Source organism: Ricinus communis, chromosome 1, assembly GCF_019578655.1.
Source record: "Ricinus communis isolate WT05 ecotype wild-type chromosome 1, ASM1957865v1, whole genome shotgun sequence".
NCBI classification, from domain to species: domain Eukaryota; kingdom Viridiplantae; phylum Streptophyta; class Magnoliopsida; order Malpighiales; family Euphorbiaceae; genus Ricinus; species Ricinus communis.
The window spans coordinates 29,703,002-29,727,498 of record NC_063256.1 but is presented as its reverse complement, the minus strand read 5'-3'; the positions used below and the strand labels follow the sequence as shown (position 1 = coordinate 29,727,498).

Genomic DNA, 24,497 nt, shown 5'->3' with positions numbered 1-24,497 from the left:
GGGGACCCGACTCCGTTGTTTAAATTGTTGGATATTTGAAGTGTTCTTCCGGCAGTCCTGGACCCGTTTTACGGGGGTAATGTTCGTGTTGTAGGGGAGGTTCTCACGGATTTTCGGTGAGAATTCTCCGAGTCGAGATTCTTAGGCAGTCGGTCCTAAGAGTCTAAACCTAGGATTAATGATGGATTGTCTCGGTATTGATAAATTGTTTTCCGTGATTAGATTGTCGATTCGTTCGGCTCGCTCCTAGAGGCACCGGAGCGAGCTAGGAGGTCGCCAAACCCTGTGAGTTAAAGTCATTTAATCATTGCCTTGTGCTAAGTCCGATTTAATATGCTATTTTGAAAGTTCATGCATAATATGATTATTAGTATCGCAAAATAAATGATTTCACTTGATTAATATTTTATGTGAAGGAAATAGTAGGGTATGATTATAGTATGGTTTGATATCTGATTTGAATAATCTATGTTTTCCGAGAAGAAGCAATAGTCCCTAGATTATTTGATTTTAACTCACTCTCGGTGACGATCTCCATTTATATTTTTTCAGGATTCGTAATTTTAGTTCTCCGCGACTCTTATTCAATAACCCGACTCCTTCATCATCGGGTGATGTATTTGATTTGGTATGTAAATTGGTAAATCTTAGATTCTCATGAGTAGTAATTAGTAGATGTATCGGTTGTAAATTTTCCGAGCTTGGGTCTCGCCCTAGTTTTTCCGGTAGGTAGGAAGTAATTTTGTAAAGTGTAACTATTAAGATAATTTATGGTTTTAATAATATTAATTTGAGATGAGATTTGTTTAAATCAGTGAGTGTCAGGCTTACTACGGGTTTCGGTGGCCTTAAGCCTACCCATTCCCTAGTGCCGGTCACGGGCCCACGGGTGGGGTCGTGACATGTACTGCGGGAGGTATGTTTGCTTCATCTTCTACTTTTTCATCTGTTTCTATTGTGTCTTCTAATGTTGAGCAGGTTGATTATATGGGGAATGCCCCAAGGCAGTAGAACAACCCGTACAGCAACACATATAACCCTCGGTGGCACAATCATCCCAACTTCAGTTGGAGGAACAATAATACCCAGGGTCCACCAGGTTTTCAGAGACTTCATCAAGCACATGACCCTGGCCGGCTGCACAAGCTCCTCCTCCACCAGAAAAGAAGTCAAATTTTGAGGAGCTTTTGATGAAGTTTGTGACGACTACGGAGATGAACTTCCAGAAAACTGATAGTGCACTTAGGAATTAGCAGGCCTCGATTTAGAACTTGGAGACTCAGATTGGCCAAATCTCTAAGATGTTGTCTGAGAGGCAACAAGGAGCGCTCCCTAGCACCACTGAGTCTAACCCGAGGGAGCACGTGAATGCCATCACTTTGCATTCAGGTAAGTTAGTTTATCTTTCTTCTAAGCCTATTTTTGACGACTCCACTATTGATGTGCAGGTTGAGGTAGGAGTAAGGTTAAGGAACCCGAGGGACAAAAGGTGAAACCGATCGCAATCAGGGAATATCAACCTAAGATTCCTTATCGTGCTAGACTCAAACAAGCAGAAGCGCAAGAGCAGTTCAGTAAATTTTTAGGTATTTTTAGACAACTGCATATTAACTTGCCTTTTATTGACGCATTGAATCAGATGCCGAACTATGCCAAGTTCTTAAAGGACATACTTAGCAGAAAAAGGAAGTTGGAGGAGGTAGCCTATGTTAAGCTTAACGAAGAGTGCTCAGCAGTGTTTCAGAGCAAGTTGCCAGAGGAACGTCATGATCCAGGAAGTTTCACTATTCCTTGCACTTTGGGTAACTTGTGTGTTGATGATGCATTAGCTGATTTAGGGGCTAGCATAAATGTCATGCCCACTAGTTTGTTCAATAAGCTAGGTATGGGGGAGGCAAAACCCACTATGATGTGCATTCAATTAACTGACCGTTCTGTTAAGCTTTCTAGGGGGATTGTGGAGAATGTGCTAGTCAAGGTAGATAAGTTCATATTTCCTATGGACTTTGTGGTTATGGATATGGATAATGAGCATGGTGTACCGTTGATTTTGGGAAGACCTTTCCTTGCCACGGCTAAAGCTAAAATAGACGTATTTGAGGGAAAGTTAGAACTTAATGTAAGGGATGACTGTGTTACTTTTAGTTTACCCCCATTTGATAGTTCTCCCACCGACCATGTTCATGCCATTTGCAGTATTGATGGAATTGATCTTGCATGTGATAAGCAATCACAAGATGTACAATTGGATGATGCTATGTCTCGTTCCCTATTGATTTGTGTTATTCATCTGAAGAAAACAACTTATATCAATTTGAGACTTTGTACTATGATACACCCGAGAAGGGTAGTTACAAGTTTGTTTATGACAGGTCACCTAGACAGGAGTTGGAGTGGATGAATGAGCATTCTGAATGGGTATAGAGAGCACATCCTTGGTCATCTACTGCACATATTGGACATCCTCCTTGCGCTTATATGCCTCAAGCCCCAGCTTACATTGAGCCCACCTTCTCAATTTGCCCGCGATGCAGGAATACTGCTGCAGAGTCCAGCTAGACGACTTGAACAAAAAGAAGCGCCTTTGGGAGGCATTCCCAAATCTATTTATGCTTTTTGAGTTTTTGGACATCTTTTATTATTTATTTACTTTTCTAGTTTGATATCCCAGTTTAATTTTAGTTTGTTTTATTTTGAGATGATTTTAGTTTGTTGAACCTTTTACTAGATGTTGCTTGGAATGTGTTTATTCTTGAGTTTTGCAGGACTTAGCCTACTCGATACTCATACATAATTTGGAGGACTAACATATCTTGGAGTGTTAAAACACACATCAAGGTAGGGAGTTAGGCGACTTGAGATGGCAAAGGAAAGCCCGGAAACCTCCCCTTCACCATGATTTCTGTAGCCATCACGGGCTACAACACCAGGCTGTGCTCATCAACACGGCCTAAGTCAAGCCTGTGATGAAAGACACATGAAGACTAGGGGAATTTCAGCCGTTCATCACGGCTTCCGAAGGCATCACTGGCGGCAACACCAGGCCATGCTGGTCAGCATGGCCGTGCCCCCACCCATGCCAATTGGTGCACATTGAAGCATAAGGGCTCAGCACGGGCTGAGTCCTGGCCGTGCTGATCCGTGCCCTCGCCCGTGCTGACCCCCGTGCCTATAAATAGGAGGCTTCCAAAAATTTTTGCTACCCATTTTCTAAAGCTCCAAGGTGTGGTTTTCTTCTATTTCTCTCATCCTTCTTACTTTTCTTGGCAATTCCAAGTAAGTCTCTTCACTTTTTGCTTTTATTTGTTTTTAATTTAGTTTTTATTTTATGCATATACTTTATTTAGGACGTGCTAGTATGTTTTGGTAGTTTTTATGTTGTTACACTGCTTTAATATGACCTCAATTAGATTTAATTTATATTAGTTGTTATGTTTGTTGTGAAGTTGATTATGAAAATGATAAGTGTGGGGTTTACAGAAATAAAGTTTGTTTATGGCATTCTATTATGAATAATTGTTTGAATAAAGTTGCATTAGTTGGTGCACAATAAAGTAGTTTGGAATGTATCGATTAATTAGTTTATGCAGAGATTGAGGCTTTAGTCTTTCATTAAGTCTAAAGTTTTATGTTAGTCCAATCATAGCCGTTATACTGTCTAACTTTCGGTAGGATTTTGATTAACTTAATTTCTTGTACGAATAACTAATGCTTCATTGCATCAGGTAATATGGCGGACCGTGATCAATCCCATAGGAAGCAACCCAAACGCGTCCCTACCAACAAGCGATTGTGTGGCGAAGGAACATCTTCCTCCACAACACCAGAACCAGCACCAGCACCAGCACTACAACAACAACTAGTCCGAGCTCGAAGAGCATCAGCTGTGAACCTACCTACACCTGATAGTCATTCATTGTGGACATTCCCTAATGCAGAAAATGAGAGTTGGTTCCAAGTCATGAGATGGAAGCAAGTGATGGTAGGTCGTTGCATCGACTTCGCATCCCTGGAAAGAGTGGGATTGGTTCAGGATGTGCACACTCTGTTCAAGACTCTGCCGTATGCGCGATTCTTTGACATCATTGAGCCAACCTACCATGAGCTTACAATTGAGTTCCTCAGCACCTTCTTCCTACAGCAACAGATCACAAACTAGCATAAGCCTGATGCAGTTTATTTCAGACTTGGGGGAAGGGAGTTCTCAATGTCAGTCCCATAATTCGGCATGCATTTGGGATTATGGACTGAACAAGAGATCTCAGGGGAGGAGTATCAGGAATGCCTCTACATCAACCCAATATCCTACGACACCATGTGGGACTCATTGGTACTTAGGCCGGAAATGTACTACCTAAGCAGGTCTAAGGCATCTAGCCTTCCGGATCATCTCCACTATCTCCATACCTTATTAGCTTACACCATTACAAGCAGAGGAGATAGTTTTGGAGTGGTAACACAGACCGATGTCTTCATCCTCTGTGCTATACAACATCAAAAGAAGTTGGACTTGGGGTATTTATTGGCTCGTCAAGTCCGATCATTTATAGTAAACGCCTAGAAGAAGATGCATTGTTGTTTTGGCCCGTACATGACTAGGTTAGCCAAGAGACTGGATGTATTGGACGATTATATGTCAGAGCTTTCAATTATTGGTGACATGACACCACTAGGGATCAGACAGATGATCAACATGTAGATGATCATGACTACTAGACACCCACATGGTATAGAGTACAGGCTTGTAAACACAATAGTCAGGGAGGCTAGAGAAGCAGCGGCTAGAGGAGCCCAAGATCCATCGGCTGGGATCCCAGATGTTAGGATTCCTAACCCAGCTAGAGTGTTTATGCCTCCATCTGGAGCCTCATCCTCTTATTCTGCAGGGACATCGAATGCTCAGATTAGTGCTTTGGCTGACCAACTAGATCGAGTCTGCGATCTATAGCAGCAGCACCATACTCAATTTGCGCAGCTTCAAGAGGAGACTAGGGCACAGCTTGGCAGAATGAACACTGTGCTTCAACAACTTTTGAATAGGTTGGAGAGGCAGGCCGCCCAGACACACTTTTTAGTGGAGCAGATGAAAAAATTGATAGACACTAGAGCACAAAATCAGCAGCTCATCAATGAGATGGAGTTCGATCTAGCAGGCTGCTTCACGGACCCTGATCTACCGCAGCCCCTTGCTCCTCATCTTCAAGCAGGTCTAAGCAGTGAGGATACACCATTAGTAGACTCCTAGCAGAAAAAATTGTGCAACTTTTCTTTTTCCTTTTTCCTTTTATTTTCTTTCCTTTATTTTATTTTCTTGCTTTTTTGTATGCTTAATTTGATGTTATTTCCTTTCATTTTTTTTTATGTTAAGTTATTTTAGTAGAACACTTTGCTTTCCCAATCTGAAAACTAAGCATAATCTTTAACAACTATAATATGTGAGTCATATGCTTACTGATAAGCATCATACTACACATGTTTTCATGCCCGATTGTTTACATTTTTATGCATGATTATCCCGTTTTATGCTAGAATCACCTGTCTTTTGTTTCCTTTCTCGTTTGAGTCATTTTCGGACACCATCAATAATCAAGGGAAATACGTGTGATTACGGACCAAAATCCATCAAATTGGGTGAGAACTAGCACCCGAGGTTGAGCACGGCACCGGACTCTACCGCGGCCGAATTACCAAGAGGCTATCCCCAATTGTGCCATTTCGTACGACTTAGTAGCCACCACGGCCTAGCACGGCCTGTGGTGGCTCAAGATCGGCTTGGGCACGGCTTGGAAGGAGTCGGCAACAGACTCCACAGATTCAAGATCGCTTCGGACTCGGCCGAATCATCACACTGGACTCTGGCCATGCTAAATCAACTATATAGGCAATTTTGAGTTCTTTTGGAGGGGAGATAATTTTTGGACTCAATTCCAAGACACACACTTAATCAATTATTTCCTATACCTCAATTATAGACCTTGAGAGATCAAAATTCATCAATTGAAGGGGGGATTTCACTTGTTCCAACATCGAATTGAAGATCAAGACAAACTTTGGGAGCATTCAAGAGGCAACTAGGGTTTGAGATTTCGAATTTTGCAATTTTAGGGTTTCTCATTCAGCTTGAAAGAGAAGGGTGTACATGCCTTTAATTTGTTTTTCCTTATTTTGTTCCCTAATTGCTTTAACCATGAACATGAGTAGCTAGATCTTTTGAACCTATTGGGGTTCACCTTTGTTGATGGATTATGCTTAATTGTTAGTTTTATAATTGTCATTCTTGCAATCTTCTTGCTATTTAGTAATAAAAGTTTGATTCAGTTAATTTGAGACGTTGAATTAATTGTTTATTGGGTTGTTTCTTGACATTGAGAAATTCTTGTTACAACTGGACATTGAATAGTAAGGACTGGTAGTTAACACTTAGAGATAAGGTTGATTTACTCGCCGGATTAAGAATTAATAACTCTTAATAGTTTTAAATCATACTTAATGCTAATCTGTAGTAATCCGATAGGAAGAGATTCCATTAGGTTAGTGCAGGTTTAGGAATTCGGTAAGCTCGAGAGAGGAACCGGGATTTAATTCAGGATTTAGGCACGGGTAAGCAAGATCGGCAATCCATAAAATCCATCTTTAGAATTCCATCACTTAGGCTCCCTTTTGGGTTTGTTTCTCTCTTTGCAATTGTCTTTTGATTGTTCGTTGTCCTTCATTTACTTAATTGCACTCATAACCATTAGCTGGTATGTTAGAACTTTCACACCCTATTTCAGACTAGATAACATAGCAAGCAGTAGTAACTCTAGGTTCACCCGATCTCCAGGGATACGACCTTGATACTCACTAATGCTAGGCTGCATCGGTAGGTTCACTGCCTTAGGTGTAGGTTGCATAAAGAGCCCATCAAGTTTTTGGCGTTGTTGCCGGGGAAACACAGTAACGGTGAACTAGAGTGAATTATTTTTGTGTTAATTTAGTCATTATTTACTTATTCATTTATTCTTTATTTATTTATTCATTTATTTTTATTATTTATTATTTATTATTATATTGTTTTTGTTGATTGGTGGTTGTGTGGACTTTCGCTTCGGTGTAGTTTATGACCGGAGCTCAAACTCCAATCTTATAGAGCCTCTATCTGATCCAGAACGATCCCTCAGACTCTTAAGGAAGAGGTTGCAATTAGAAGAGGAGGAGATTGAGGTTGAGGTACCTGTGGATAGACTAGACACGATGGAAAACCATGACCCTCAGGCCAACGACGATCAGAGGACGATGTACGAGTTTGCTCAACCATCTTTAGATGGGACGAAAACGAGTATAGTCAGACCTACTGTAGCGGCCAATAATTTTGAGATAAAGGCCAATGTTATCTAGATGATCCAGCAAAGTGTGCAATTTGGAGGATTGCCCAGCGAGGATCCCAATGCACATATTTCCAACTTTTTGGAGATTTGTGACACATTCAAGATAAATGGAACAACCGATGATGCCATTAGGCTGAGATTGTTTCCATTTTCCTTGAGGGACAGAGCAAAGAATGGCTGCAATCTCTTCCACAACAAACGATCACTACCTGGAAGGCGTTGGCCGAAAAATTTTTATATAAGTATTTTCCTCCCACTAAAACTGCTAAACTTAGAAATGACATATCTTCTTTTGTGCAGTTTGATGATGAAAGCATGTACGATGCATGGGAGAGATTTAAAGATCTTTTGAGATGCCGCCCATATCACGGATTGCCGTTGTGGATGCGGTGTCGGACCTTCTACAAATGGGTTGAACCTTACAACGAGGCAGATGGTGGATGCTGGTGGGGCGCTAAATAGTAAGACGCCAGCGTGCTCGAAACCCGATAGAGGAAATGGCCATGAACAACTATCGTTGGCAATCCTCAGGAGCCGACCAGGAAGACAGGGAGTGGTCAACCAAGTGGACTCTACAGCAACCTTGGCGAGCTCAAGTGGAGCTTCTATCCAAGAAGATCGACCAACCTGCATGCTTGCCTCATGTAGCGAACGCTATGGTCATGAAGTTTTATGGTGGCCCGCATTACGCGAATCGCATCACGGAGGTATGTTTGCTTTATCCTCTGCTACTTTTCCATCTAATTCGCTATGTCTTCCGATGTTGAACAGTTGATTATATGGGAATGCCCCAAGGCGTGAACGATCCTTACAACAATACATACAACCCTGGTGGCGCAATCATCCCAACTTGATTGGAGGAACAATAACGCTCAGTGGTCCACTGGTTTTCGGAGACTTCATCACACTTAAAGAACATTCACTGGCCTACAAGCTCCTCCTCTACCGGAAAAGAAGTCAAATTTAGAGGAGCTTATGATGAAGTTTGTGACGTCCTACGAAGATGAGGTTCCAAAGAACCGATAATGCACTTAGGAACCGGCAGGCCTCGATTCGAACTTGGAGACCTAGATTGGCCAAATCTCTAAGATGTTGTCCGAAGGCAGTAAGGAGCTCCGAGCACCACTGAGTCTAACCCGAGGGAGCACGTGAACGCCATCACTTTGCGTTCAGGTAAGTTAGTTTCAGCTCCTTCTAAGCCTGTTTTTGATGACACCACTATTGATGTGTAGGTTAAGGCAAGTAGTAAGGTTAGGGAACCTGAGGGACAAAAGGTGAAATCAATTCCAGTCAGGGAATATCAACCTAAGATTCCTTATCCTGCTAGAGCTAAACAAGCAGAGGCGAAAGAGCAGTTCAGTAAGTTTTTAGATATTTTTAGACAACTGCATATTAACTTGCCTTTTATTAATGCATTGGAGCAGATGCCGAAGTATGCTAAGTTCTTAAAGGACATACTTAGCAGAAAAAAGAAGTTGGAGGAGGTCGCCTATGTTCAAATTCTTAATGAGGAGTGCTCGGTGTTTGAGCAAGTTGCGGAGAACGTCATGATCCAGGGAGTTTCACTATTCCCTGCACTTTAGGTAATTTGTGTGTTGATGATGCATTAGCTGATTTGGGGGCTAGCATAAATGTCATGCCCACTAGTTTGTTCAATAAGCTAGGTTTGGGGGAGGCAAAATCCACTAAGATGCATTCAATTAGCTGACCGTTCTGTTAAGCTTCTTAGGGGAATTGTGGAAAATGTGCTAGTTAAGGTAGATAAGTTCATATTCCCTGTGGACTTTGTGGTTTTGGATATGGACAATGAGCATGGTGTACCATTAATTTTGGGGAGACCTTTCCTTGCCACAGAGCTAAAATAGAGCGTGATTTGAGGGGAAGTTAGAACTTAATGTAGGGGACGACTGTGTCACTTTTAGTTTACCCTCATTTGATAGTTCTTCCACCGACCATGTTCATGCCATTTGTTGTATTGATGGAATTGATCTTGCATGTAATACACAACCACAAGATGTACAAATGGATGATGCTATACATGTTTCTTCCCCTACTAGTATGTGTTATTTATCTGAAAAAAATAACTTGTATCAATATGAGACTTTGTACTGTGATAGACCTGAGAAGGGTAGTTGCAAGTTTGTTTTTGACAGGTCACTTAGCCGGAATTCGGAGTGGATGAATGGACATCCCAAATCGGTCTAGAGAGCACCCCCTTGGTCATCTACTGCACACATCGGACCTTTTCATTGCGCTTATATGCCTCGAGCCCCAACTTACATTGAGCCTACCTTCTTAATTTGCCCGCGATGCAGGAATGCTGATCCAGAGTCCAGCTAGACGACTCGAACAAAAAGAAGTGCCTTCGGGAGGCATTCTCGAATCTATTTTTGCTCTCTGAATTTTTGGACATTTTTTTTTATTTTATATAGTCATTTGCAGTTAGATATTTCAGTCTGTTTTTAGTAAGTTTGATTTTGAGGAGATGCTATCTTATTGAACCTTTTACTAGATGTTGCTTGGAATGTGTTTATTCTTGAATTTTGCAGGAGTTAGCCTACTTGATGCTCGTACGTAATTTTGAGGACTAACATATTTTGAAGTGTTAAAGTACACATCAAGGGCGATTCAGTAGACTTTCTAGTTTTTATCTCTTTTGCCGTCTTATTTTTCTCTTAGTTTTCTAATTTCTTTTATGGACTCCCATAATTAGCTTCATTTTACGTATTTTATTCCTTTTATTTTGGAGTGCCTACCTTGTTCACACTGAGGACAGTGTTTTTCACAAGTGTGGGGTAGGTACCGTAGATTTGTGTAGGTACCAATTTTATCTTTGCTATTTTTATCTTGTTTTAATATCCCTTATTGATTGAGTCCATTCATTATTACTGTCCTTATCTTGAGTTTTGTTTTAATCAAGTAGTTAATGATTTTCTCCTTTGAATGGATTCCCTTATAGCTTTTATCGAACCTTGTTGGAAGAAGGCAATGAACGAATCTCCTAATTACAATCCAAATGTAAAACTGGTATTTTTCCTTAAATTCTTCCATTTTACTTTATCTTAGATATAGAACACTGTTAATATTTTTGCTTATTATTGTGATTGACTGTTTAAACTTTGGTTTGAGAATTCATGCAATTTTAACCCACTCAAATGGTGAGATTTTGAGCCAATTGGTGCATCACTATTATGCTCCCTTTTCTTTCATTAGTGAGCATTGTACAGAATCTCTGTTTCTAGAACTTGCTTTACGATATCTTTTGAGATTACATGAATTGTCAATAATCGTGAGATGATTTAGGCACTTAGGATTTACACAATTTGGCCAAAAAGCCTAACCCTGTTTTTCCCTTAGTGAACCAATTTTGAGCCTTAGCCTTTCCTTTCGTGATAATAATAACAGTGACACTCATTTTATCACTTCTATTCATTTGACCATTCTTTCTACCATTGTTGCCGGAAATTATGTAAGTTTATACTGCATTTTATTTTGGATCAATCTGCAATCATATATTTCACTAAGCTGCTAGATTTTTCATAGATGCTCCCTTCAATTAAAAAAAAAAATTGATATTCAGTCTTATTGTATGTGTCAATAACCAACAACCCCTACATAAGCTGTTGTAATATATATACATAGTATATATATATTCAATAAAAAAAAGTATTAATTTAGTTCATTTTGAGCATCATCTTATTTTTAAAGCAACTTAGTGTTCATTTTGGTACAACACTTAATCCTTCGTTACTTTCTTGCATTACTTGCTTAACTTCCAGCAACTTGTAGCCTACTTTCCATATTTATACATACCCTACCTTAACCCCATTACAACCTGGCTCAAGACCCTTTGATCATGATTATTGATTATTTTGTAGAAGTAGAGATTGGATCTATAAGCAAGCCTATGGTAAGCACTTTTTCTGTATTTTTGCGTTGAGAGCTTGGCGATCTTCTTTCACCTATATACACTTGTGTGTTTTGAGTGACATCTTGTGAGGCATGGTTCTCAATTTCTCAATTTAGATGGTTTATCATTTTAACTTTAGCAACTTTATTAAGTTTGTTCCATCTCTTAAGGATTTAGTGATTTGGGGATTTTGGGAAAAATCATTATGGAGTTTTGAAATTTGTTTTGAGCTAACCTCCTGCAATGCATTGGATTGAGTTATTTAGTATCTGTTTGAGGAGTGAGTTATTGATTGCTTGAGGACAAGCAAAAGTTTAAGTGTGGGGTAATTTGATAAGCATCATACTACACATGTTTTCATGCCCGATTGTTTACATTTTTATGCATTATTATCCCGTTTTATGCTAGAATCACTGTCTTTTGTTTCCTTTCTGCTTCTGAGTCATTTCGAAGGACACCATCAATAATCAAGGGAAATACATGTGATTACGGACCAAAATCCATCAAATTGGGTGAGAACTAGCACCGAGGGTTGAGCACGGCCTGGACTCCTACTGCTAAGAGGCTATCCCCAATTGTGCCATTTCGACGACTTCCGTAGCCACCACTACTGTGGTGGCTCAAGACCTATTGGCACGGCCAAGGAGTCGACCAGACTCCGATTCAAAGACTCGACTCCAACCCCATGCTGAATCAACTATATAGGCAATTTTGAGTTCTTTTGGAGGGGAGACAATTTTTGGACTCAATTCCAAGACACACACTTAATCAATTATTTCCTATACCTCAATTGTAGACCTTGAGAGATCAAAATTCATCAATTGAAGGGGGGATTTCACTTGTTCCAACATCGAATTGAAGATCAAGACAAACTTTGGTAGCATTCAAGAGGCAACTAGGGTTTGAGATTTTGAATTTTGCAATTTTAGGGTTTCTCATTCAGCTTGAAAGAGAAGGGTGTACATGCCTTTAATTTGTTTTTCCTTATTTTGTTCCCTAATTGCTTTAACCATGAACATGAGTAGCTAGATCTTTTGAACCCATTGGGGTTCACCTTTGTTGATGGATTATGCTTAATTGTTAGTTTTATAATTGTCATTCTTGCAATCTTCTTGCTATTTAGTAATAAAAGTTTGATTCAGTTAATTTGAGACGTTGAATTAATTGTTTATTGGGTTGTTTCTTGACATTGAGAAATGCTTGTTACAACTGGACATTGAATAGTAAGGACTGGTAGTTAACACTTAGAGATAAGGTTGATTTACTTGCCGGATTAAGAATTAATAACTCTTAATAGTTTTAAATCATACTTAATGCTAATCTGTAGTAATCCGATAGGAAGAGATTCCATTAGGTTAGTGCAGGTTTAGGAATTCGTGAAGCTCGAGAGGGAACCGGGATTCAATTCAGGGATTTAGGCACGGGTAAGCAAGATCGGCAATCCATAAAATCCATCTTTAGAATTCCATCACTTAGGCTCCCTTTTGGGTTTGTTTCTCTCTTTGCAATTGTCTTTTGATTGTTCGTTGTCCTTCATTTACTTAATTGCACTCATAACCATTAGCTGGTATGTTAGAACTTTCACACCCTATTTCAGACTAGATAACATAGCAAGTAGTAGTAACTCTAGGTTCACCCGATCTCCAGGGATACGACCTTGATACTCACTAGTGCAAGGCTGCATCGGTAGGTTCACTGCCTTAGGTGTAGGTTGCATAAAGAGCCCATCACTTACCCAGTTTTAATCTTTCTAACACTATGGACAGTGTTATACTCAAGTGTGGGGTAGGTACCTTCGTTTGTTATTATCTTGAGTTTTGTTTCAATTGAGTAGTTGATGATTTTTCTGTTTTGAATAGATACCCTTATAGCTTTTATTGAATCTTGTTGGAAGAAGGAAATGAACGAATCTCTTAATTTCACTCGAGCCAGGTAAAACTGATGTTTTTTCCCAATTTTTCTATTTTACTTTATCTCGACAATAGAACACTGTTAATATTGCTCCTTATTACTATGATTGATTGTTTAAACTTTGGTTTGAGAATTTATGTAATTTTATCCCACTCAAATGGTGAGGTTTTGAGCCAAATTGGGCATCATTATTTTATTATGCTCCTTTTGTTGTTGTCTAGTGAGCATTGTATAGAATCTTTGTTTCTAGAACTTACTTTGTGATCCCTTTTGAGATTACATGAATTGTTGATAGTCATGAGATGATTTAGGCACTTAGGATTTACACAATTTGGCCAAAAGCCTAACCCTGTTTTCCCATAGTGAACCAATTTTGAGCCTTAGCCTTTTTTTTCATTGTAATTCACCTTTGACACTCATTTTATCACTTCTATTCATTTTACCATTCTTTCTACCATTGTTGCTGGAAATTATGTAAGTTTATGCTGCATTTCATTTCGGATTAAATTGCATTCGTTTTATATATAATCACTAAGTTGCTAGATTTTTTGTAGATGCTCCCTTCAATCCAAAATTGGATATTCATTCTTATTGTTTATGTCAATAACCACAGCAACTCCTACATAAGCTGCTGTAATATATATATATAGTATATATATATAAAAGCGAATTTAGTATATTCTTTTAGTTCATTTCGAGCATCATCTTATTATTGGAGCAACTTAGTGCTCATTTTTGGTGCAACATTTGATCCTTGGCTATTTTCTTGCATTACCTGCATAATTTTCCAGCAACTTTTAGCCTACTTTCCATATATCTCCATACCTACCTTAACCCCATTATAACCTGGCCCAAGACCCTTTGATCATGACTATTGATTATTTCATAGTAGTGGAGATTAGATATATAAGCAAGCTTATGGTAAGCACTTTTTTCTATATTTTTGCGTTGAGAGCTTGGCGATCTTCTTTCACCTATATACACTTGTGTGTTTCAAGTGACATCTTGTGAGGCATGGTTCTCAATTTCTCAGTTTGAATGGTTTATCATTTTAAGTTTAGCAGTTTTATTAACTTTATTCTCTTTCTTAAGGATTTAGTGATTTGGGGATTTTGGGGAAATTCATTACGGAGTTTTGAGATTTGTTTTGAGCTAACTTCCAACGAAGTATTTGATTGAGTTATTTGGTATCTGTTTGAGGAGTGAGTTGTTGATTACTTGAGGACAAGCAAAAGCTTAAGTGTGGGGTGATTTGATAGGCATCATACTACACATGTTTTCATACCAATTGTTTACATTTTTATGCATGATTATCTCATTTTATGCTAGAATCACTTGGCTTTTGTTTCCTTTCTCGTTTAAGGTCATTCTCGAAGGACACTGTCAATAATTGAGGAAAATACATGTGATTCGGACTAGAATCCATCAAATTGGACGAGGACTAACACCCCGAGGATTGAGCACAGCCTGGACTCCGGCCGTGCTGAATTGCCAATTAGCTGCCCTCCAAGAGTGCCTTTTGGCATGGTTTCCGTAGCCACCACGGCCTCCACCATGGCCCGTGGTGGCTCAGCACCGGCTTGGGCATGGCCTGGAAGAGCTCAACACAACGGAACCCTTAGGTTCAGCATGGCCTAGACTCTACCCGTGCTGACCAGCACAGGCTTGACCATGGCCGTGCTGAAGAGACTATATAGGCAAAAATTCGATTTGGTAAGGGGAGGCTTGATTTCTCTGACCTAATTCCAATATACACTCAATTCACTTATTTTCTAGACCTCAATTGTCGACTTTGGGAGATCAAATTCATCAATTGAGGGAGGATTACACTTGTTTTCAACATCGATTTGAAGATCAAAACAACATTTAGGAGCATTTAAGAGGCAAATTAGGGTTTGATATTTTGGATTGGAAAATTAGGGTTTCTCATCCAACTTGAAAGAGAAAGGTGTACATGCCTTCAATTTTCTTTTCCTTATTTAGCTTTAACTATGAACATGAGTAGCTAGATCTTTTGAACCCATTGGGGTCTTTATTGTTGATGGATTGTGCTTAGTTGTTAGATTTGTAATTGCCATTCTTGTAATCTTTTTGCTATTCAGTAATAAAGTTTGATTCAGTTAATTTGAGACGTTGAATTAATTGTCTTTTGGGTTGTTTCTTGACATTGAGAAATGCTTGTTACAACTGGAATTTGAATAGTAAGAACTGATAGTTAACACTTAGAGATGAGGTTAATTTCACTCGCCAGATTAAGAATTAACAACACTTAATAGATCTAAATTATGCTTAATGCTAATCTGTAATAATCTGATAGGAAGAGATTCCATTAGGTTAGTGCAGGTTTAGGAAGTCGGTAAGCTCGAGAGAGGAACCGAGTTCGATTCAGGGATTTAGTACAGGTGCTTGAGATTGGTAATTTATAAAATCAACTTTTAGAATTCCATCACTTAGGTCCCCTTTGGGTTTGTTTCTCTTATTCCGGTTGTCTTTCAATTTTCAATTGCTGTTTATTTATTTATTTGCATTCATAATCATTAGTTAGTTAATCTAGACTTCTCACACTCAATTTCAGACTAGATAACATAGTGAACAGTAGTAACTCTAGGTTCACCCGATCTCCAGGGATACGACCTTGATACTCACTAGTGCTAGGCCGCATCGATAGGTTCACTGCCTTAGGTGTAGGTTGCATAAGTAGCCCATCAGTCCTTGAAAGAGTTCATGACATTCTCTTCACTCTAGTCAAGGGTGATAATAGACACTTGGTTTGGTGGTGGTGTGTTATTATAGCTTGGTAGGGGGTTTCCTTTAGTACTGGGCTGCTCTGGGTCAGCCAGTTTTCCGGCATCGATAAGGTCTTGAATTTCATATTTCAGCCGGATGTAGTTATCCATATGGTGGTCGGGTGCTTGGTGGAACTTGCAGTAGGTGTTGGGTTTGTAACTTGGTGCATTTGGGTTAGGTGGGTTTTTGAGGGTGGTTGGTTGGAGCATGCCATTCCGCACTAACCTCTCAAAGATCTTCGATAGAGGTTGCCTGAACTTGGAGAACTTCCTCGGTTGCTAGACAACATTCATATCCAAAGTCCAGTTCCCTCCAGCTTGACAATGACCTTTTGCCGGGGTTCGCACAGTATTTTTTTTATCATTTTCAATTTCTTCGACCTGAAGCCTATCATCATATAGGTCCATGAAAGTCTTTGGATTCATCATCTGAAGCCTTTCAACCCAACTAGAAAGAACATTTCAGACCACCATACGAACTTGGTCCTTTTCAGAGGGCTTGTTCTTCATCAATCTAGCCTTATTTCTCCACATGGTCAAGAAATCAGAGAAGGACTCATTCGACTTTTGCTTAGTAGACTCAAGATCTCTAATTGAGACTTCTAACTGAGTGTTATAATCATATTGCTTAACAAAAGAATTACATAAATCGCTCCATTCAGCTTTAGCGAATTTTTCCAAACCATGATACCTGTTTATAGCAGGTCCTTCTAGTGATAGTACAAACAGTTTGACAATTTGGGTCCTACTTAGCTGAGTAGTTCACATGATAGTTACATATTGCTTTACATGAATCTTTGAATCAATAGTCGTGTTGAACTTGTTCATCTCAGGCATCCTGAATTTCACAGGCAACTTGTCTTCATCCGTTAATACCAATTCCTTGAAATCATAGGTCGGGTCGAACCCTTTGCATCTTGTCAAGCTCGGCACCTAAAGCACTTAGAGCTTCATTAGTGGCAAGGGTTGTCTCCCTTTTGGCTTGGTCCAGCACATACTCTTCGAAATCAAAAATTTTAAGGCACCCCTCTTCTAGCAGGGTATTTGGCATTAGCAGCAACAACGGTGGTGGCAGTGGTTGCAATAAGAGTTCAAGTTACAACTACAACTGGGTCAATAGCAGCAGGGGAATAAAATGGTGCAATCGGAGCATCATGTTGGGCTTGATTCGCAACCATCTCAACCAAAATTTGTTGGAGTTCTTCCTAGATCACATCCCTTAGGTCATCAATGATTGCATTCTTGAGGATCTCAACATCTTGCTCGTTAGCTCTTTTATTGGCCATTTCAAATGTAGCTTCAGTCTCGCTTGTGGAAGCTTGATTTCTTAGCCTTTCAAGGAGCTCTAACACAGTCTGGATTCTCCATGAGATTGGTATCCTCTCCAGCCTTCCACTATCTTATCTCCTCCAATCCAAAGGAGTATTTATATGGCTAAAAATAAAAGGTTAGTATGATGCATGTGATGCATGAGATGCATGATGCACGTGCTATGCACAAAGATAGAAGGAGAAAAGCGTTAACACATATTAACATACAAAGCATCCTTCCAACCTTATTCTCCCGCACACGGTTTGTGGTGACTCTTTCTTCCCTAGGATTATGGGAATAGTAAGTCCAACATGCATGCCATAAACTCTCAAAGCAAATAAAACAAACAAGGTAATATTTTCCAATATAAGTATAAAGCCTACATATTTTGGGCTTAAGGCCTGATTCCACATGTTCTTGGGCCAAGACTTTTCAATATATGGGCTTTGAGTACTTATAAGGAGAAACATCTCAAATAGCAAGCAATAAGGTTTTTAGGGGAGATTACTAGTCATTACCATGAGCTGAGTCTTGGTTGAGGATAAAAAGCTCCCACAGGTAAAAAAAATGTTCTTCCTTGGCTCGTCTCCCTACTCAAGGGTCCATGCGATGAAGAAAATTCACTCATTACTTGTGAGTGATGGTTAACTAGTGTCGTAATTCCAAGGTTCGAATGGAGCTAAAGAATCACTAACCGATGCCATTGGGGCTATAGGGACCAAAATGCATACAATGTGTGAAAATGGTGTAGCGATGCAAGAACTACTCGTTAAATAATAAAATTAAGACAAACATATACTGGAACTAGCTTCTCTTATTCCTAGTGCATTCGCCACTATGGGCAGCGATTTTGAGCATGCACCAAAGTGTCTTTAGCAACTATGGCACTGCAAGGCTTTTCAACCTAATCTAACTAGTCACAGAGACTAGCATGGAGATAGGAGTTGCCACACGGATAATTCACCGAACATTTTTACTAATGAGTGACGTTTCTCCATTCCATAAGGAGGCTTACGTCATAAATCCATAGATGGATCCGAAAGCCAAGTTTCCTATTTTTGTATATTTGTCTTTGATTTTATTATTTAACAAGCTATTCCCTATGAATGCAAACAGTTATGTTTCTACATATCAAGCACTACATCATTTAGGGTCCTCCTAACTCTATCCCATTTTATTTAAGCCGAGCTCATACTTAAAGTTATTAACCTAATGTACAAGTCAATTATGTACAAGGCCCACTTAGTCTAGCCCAATTATAAGTTATTCTCTGATTTCCAACCTTTAAACCTAATGGACTACTTTTTATGAAAAGGCCCAAGTTAAGTGATCTTAGGTCTAAATATGGCCCAATTAATTTAATTAACGCATGGCAAAGATCCACTAAATCTATATGGATTTTAAAGCCTAATTACTATTAATTAACCTAATGGCATACAGTTTTCATACCAGGTCCACTTTTAAGACCTACTGTCTATATGTCAGTTTTAATTAAGGCAATTACACATAGATATTTGGCATGCATCCCAAATAAAGAAAAAAATAAAGTGCAGAAAATAAATCTAGCTATTATAACCTGCCTACAACTCAAAAATGAAATTAAAACACCTAAAACTAAGTTACAGTTCATAAAATCGCCAAAATACATCAAAAACTCAAAAATCAAAATGAAATCATGCATAGCCAATCGGCTCAGCTAAGCCAAATTGGATCTGCATTGAGCCGATCGGCTCTAGGGGGCTTCGGGTGGCTTTCCTACAATTTTTCTCAATTTTTCACGCCTATAGTCATTTTTCACATGCATAGAGGGTAAAAATTCAGTTAAAACAGGTAAAATTAACAAAAAGAAATGAAATACGAATATAAATCAATTATATTTACTATTTATTAACTAATCAAACTCAAAACCCAATTAGATCATATTATCATATTCAAAACCCTATGTGTTCTTATTATCATATTCAAAATCTAATAAAATTAGCATGTTAAATGGAAAAAGAATCCTAGTCTAATCATGTGAATGCTACATCAATAACTAAAAATAATTCCTAATCATGTTTTTAGAAACAAATATAAAAGAACTAATTGAGAAAAGGATGTTGATGATATAGATGTAGGGGAACTGATGGTTGCTACTCGTGTTAGCTACAATCTAAGGCAATGTACCTATCGATGCAGTCTAGCACTAATGGCGAGTATTAAGGTCGTATTCCTCGGGAAAGTGAAAGCCCAGAGTTACTTCTTTGTTCTTTGTTATATTAACCTAAAATGGATGATGAATAAATTCTAAACTAACTATTAACTACGAGCTAAGTTCTAAGGGAGATGCAGGAGTAATTGATAAGTGAAATAATCAAGACAAGAAGACAAACCCAAAGGGAATCTAAACTAGTTGGCATCCGAACAAAAGATAAAGGATCAGTGAGTCTAATTATGCTACCCGTGGATGAATTCTTAACCGAATTCGGTTTCTCTCTCGAGATAACCGAATTCCTAAACCTAATAACCTAAAGTTGGAATCTCTTCCTAACGATTGATTCTTAAATTAGCATTAAGCTTTAATCCGCCTCTATTAAGCTTTGTTAATTCTTAATCCGGCTAGTTAATTATCCTTATCTCTAAGCGATTATTAACCAGTTCTTGTTATTCAAAGTTCCAATTGCCAAACGGATTTCTCAATCTCATAAAGCAATCTAAACATCACAATTCACAACGTCTCATGAATAATGCATTATTTTATTAATACTGAAAACAAGAAGAATACAAAACCAACTCAAACAATCCAACAATATAATATCAAGCCAACATAGTAAAGAAATCCCAATGGATTAAATCAGTCTAGCTAAACATGTTCATGTTTAAAGCAATCTAGGAAATCAATTACAATGAAAGAATAATGAAAATAAAACATGTACACCCTTTTCTCTCGAATTGGATGAACAGCTCCAAATCTGGATCTACACTTTGATTAATCTCCCAAACTGCCTCTTGAATTGCTCCACTACTGTTTTGCACTCGGAATCTTACGATTCCGAGATTCTTACTCACTGCAACTCTCTCTCGCACTCAGTATTGTGCAGAAACTGAACTAGCCACTAGGGCTCAATGTCACACTTTTTCCCTCTTCCCTCTAAGAAAAATGAATTTTTCTTATATATTTAACTCAGCACGGCCGTGGTCAAGGCCGTGCTGGTCAGCACGGCCGGAGTCCATGCCGTGCTGAAACTGTGGATCTCACCAACTAGGGTTTCACCATGACCGTGTTGCTCCCCGTCTTTGGCCACCACGGGCCGTCGGAGGCCGTGGTGGCTACGGAAACCGTGCCCAAACTATTGTTTTGAAGACCAAGTTTGATGGTTGGTCACGTGAGTCCGTGATGTTGACCAAGACGCCTTGACTCAGGCCGTGCTCAATGTGTGCAACGCGGGCTCTTGTCCGATCTTGATGAATTCTCATCCGCTTCCGCACGTATTGATCTATAATTGCTTAAACACCGATGATGGTCCTATAAATGTTCCTGAAATGCAAAAGAACATACAACATGGGTGATCTGGGAATAAAAGCACAATAATTGCTAAGAACATACGCAATAATATGCAAGCAAATATGTGTAAAACTATGCTCATCAGGAACCCTCAAGTAGTCATTGTTGGTTGTTGTTCTGCGAGTCTTAGGAGACGAGGAAGCTATTGAATCAAAGATTGGTTAAGAATCTAGTTCTGCTTTAGGATTTCAGAAAAGCTTATGTCGCTCTTCAATAGGTTTTCTAATTTCGAGCTCTTTTTTAATGGCTTGCTAAAATAAACTTTGAGGAATGTTGCTAACACTAGACCTAGGGTATATCAATCTATTTATAGCAATAGGTTTAGGAAACCCTAGAAAAGACATATAAATGTTTAATTATTTGGAAAATAAACAATAATTATCGCTTTCCTTCCTTTATTAGATTATATCAAATAAAAAGAGATTAAATCTTTTATATTCAAACAATTATCATTAAGAATATTTAAAAATCTAATAATTATCATAACTATCTTCTACAAACTTATTTTTATCGGTTTTTGACGTTTTAAGTCGAAAATATACATAAAACAATGCTAGATTTGAAAAACAGCAATTAGCACTATGTAGAGCCCATCGGCTCTATGCTCAGCCGATTAGCTCTGTGTAGAGCCGATTCGGCTGTGTACAGAGCCGATTGGTTCTAAGCAGCAAAAGTTTTGAAATTTTTAACGATTTAATCCCTGAACTTGTAAAAGCTATTATTTTAGCCCACAAACTTTATTTTTTTCTATCAATTGGGTCCAAATTGATTCTAGAAAAGTAATTTTAGTTCTAATTATTCTCATCCTTCACTTAGACTCGCCCCTACTCAATCTCTAAGACTCAAGAAAGGTAGTAACTTTCATTATTGGATTTTTCGTAATTCGCTCGATATCTTAATCTAGAAAATGGGTGCTGACAATCTCTTTTTACCAAGTCATCTTGATTTGCATTAAATGAGTTAAGGGCTATTAATAACAATCTTTTGATGGTTGGCATGAGTATAAAAAACTTCTCATAAAGTCTTAGAATAAAAAGTTGCGAATACTTTACTGCCCAAACTCTTAAAAATTATTTCTCAACTTTCTATTCTCAATTCTTTCTTTCTATAGTATATTAAGTTGAATTCTTTCATTCAACTAAATTTGTAAAGGATTGTTATATGAGCCCAAGAATAAAACACAAGATAAAGGGTTATTGTATGAGCCTAGGATCAAAACATAATGAATTAGTTGTTGAGTTTTTATTAAAACTCAAGGATTAAGGGACACAATGTGAGATTGAATTACTAAAGGAAGAGGTCAAGTGTTAGCCTATTAAAGCAACAAGTTTTTGGATGAACTTGCTAAAATCCAAAAGTTGTAATCAAGGTATCGATTCTAGTGAAATACTCAAGTGTGATCTTGAGGAGTAGACTAAGGAGGATTGTCCCCGAACCACTATAAATCTCTTATGTCAACCTCTCTATCCCTTTTACTCATATCATTATGCTTGATAACTTCATCTAATTTTCATAATTTGAAGTCACAAATTGAGCCCCTTTCTTGGTTCAAAGGGAAAACAAGTAGTATAAGAGCATTATCACTCATTTTCAAGCTTAATTATGAGTGTAAATATCAAATGATAATCGATGAAGGAGCAAAACACCTCAAACCATTCTTTGATGGATCGGATTATGCTTTTTGAGAATTATGTATGAAAATCTATTTGGATTCATCTAAGATTGAGGTTTGGGATTATGTTGTGAAAGAATGGAAGCCTCCCACCGAAACAAAATATGGAGAAGAAAGAATTCTTCCTAGAGAAGAATGGATAGAAGCTCACAAGAAATAATATCATAAAAATAAGCAAGCAATGACTATACTTGTGAATTATCTATTAAGAGAAGAGTTTGGGAGAGTACAACATTGCACAATGGCAAATTAAATTTGGACTACCTTAGAGAACTACCATGAAGGTACCAAGCAAGTTAAGTCAAGAAAGATCCAAATGTACGTCACTAAATATGAAATATTTAAGATGAAGCCAACTAAATCTGTCATTGAAATGATAAATAGACTTCTCACCAAGATGTTGGGTGTATCCTATTAATGAAAAGGTAAATATGCTTTTAGTTTTCAAAGTATTCAAAGTGCGTATAGAACTTGAATCTAGTAAAAGGATAAAGTATTTGAGGATAGATAATAGAGGAGAATATAGTAGTAATGAGTTTATTGCATATTGTAATAAGGAAGGCATCAAAAGATAGTTCATGACGGCATACACTCCACAACAGAATGGAGAGGAAGAGCGGTTGAAAAGAACCTTGTTATAAAAAACAAGAGCAATATTGAGAGCTGCAGGTTTAGAAAATTTTTTTTAGGCAGAAGCAGTCAATACTGCTTGTTATGTGATAAATAGGCTCCATCTAGAACAACTGAGTTGAAGACACCGAAGGAGAAGCATCAGCACTATATTATATGCATATTAAATGTACGTATGATAAATATGATAAATATGAAGAATATAAGTGATAAACATTATGTTGACAAATAATAAACATTTATGTATTAACTAATGAACATATATCTTAATGATACATAGTTACATAAAACTGTATATGAAATCAAATAAACAGAAAACAGATGCACAAACATAATAAACTGAAAACATGACATATAAATTTTACTTGAATTAGTATATGAATCAACATTTTCAACTAATGATTCATCTATGAAGGTTAATTCTAAATTGATATCCTTTCACCAGTTGGAATTATATCATGGAACTCGAACCAGAACCAGGTAGTAACATGATCCCAAGGTCCAATTGCAGCATCATTATGTGTTTCACCAGACGCTATTTCTCGTACTGCTAGTATCAAACCTTTAGATGGTGAAGATGCTATCTTTTGGGATCTAAGCCTGAATGGTGTTTTCAATATTAAAAATACTTATTCTCTCATCGAGAGTAACAATTGGGACTGGATTGACCGTGTGTAGAATCTAGTTTGGTCTTGGAATGGTCCAGAAAGAATAAGATGTTTTCTTTGGATATGCTTGCACAAGAAATTATTTACAAATGCTGAAAGAAGGCGTGGACATCTTACCAATAACAGTAGATATGAACTGTGTAATTTGGGAGATGAAGTTATGGTTCATGTCCTTCGTGACTATAATAATACCCAGGTAATTTGGTTTAAGATAGTCCCTTCTAATAGAATGTTTTCTTTTCATGTTCTTTTCATGATTGGATCGTGAGTAACCTTCTTAACTAGTTGAAGACTCAATCGAAGAGTGATTGGCCGATCGTGTTTGGGACTGCTTGTTGGTATATCTAGAAACACTGAAATGGTGCTCTCTTTGAAGATGACTTTGTCGTGCCTTGGAATCATGGTTCGTCCAGTCTTGATCAGGCGAAAAACTTTACTGAGGTTGATGACATTTGCCAGTTCCAAGGGGGGAATAATGCAAGACGTGTTCAGGGGCTTATTAGCTGGGTTAAGCCTTTAAGGGAGTGGATAAAAATCAATTCTGGTGGGGCCCTTAGCATGAGTATTAGACGTGCTTCTTTGGTGGTTTGATCAAGGATCACAATGGATGGTTAGGTGCTTTTATGGCAAACTTGGGTATGTACAGTTGTTATGCTTGCGGAGCTTTGGAGTGTCTTTCATGAGTTTAGGTTAGCTTG

At 38.2% G+C, this 24,497-nt stretch overlaps 1 non-coding gene across 1 annotated transcript; it reads right to left on the bottom strand.

Annotated features, from left to right (window-relative positions):
• Window positions 1–7,634: 7,634 nt before the first annotated feature.
• On the bottom strand, window positions 7,635–7,741 carry LOC112534230. Its single transcript, XR_003078531.2, has one exon. It is a non-coding gene; the product is annotated as a small nucleolar RNA R71 (small nucleolar RNA).
• Window positions 7,742–24,497: the final 16,756 nt, after the last annotated feature.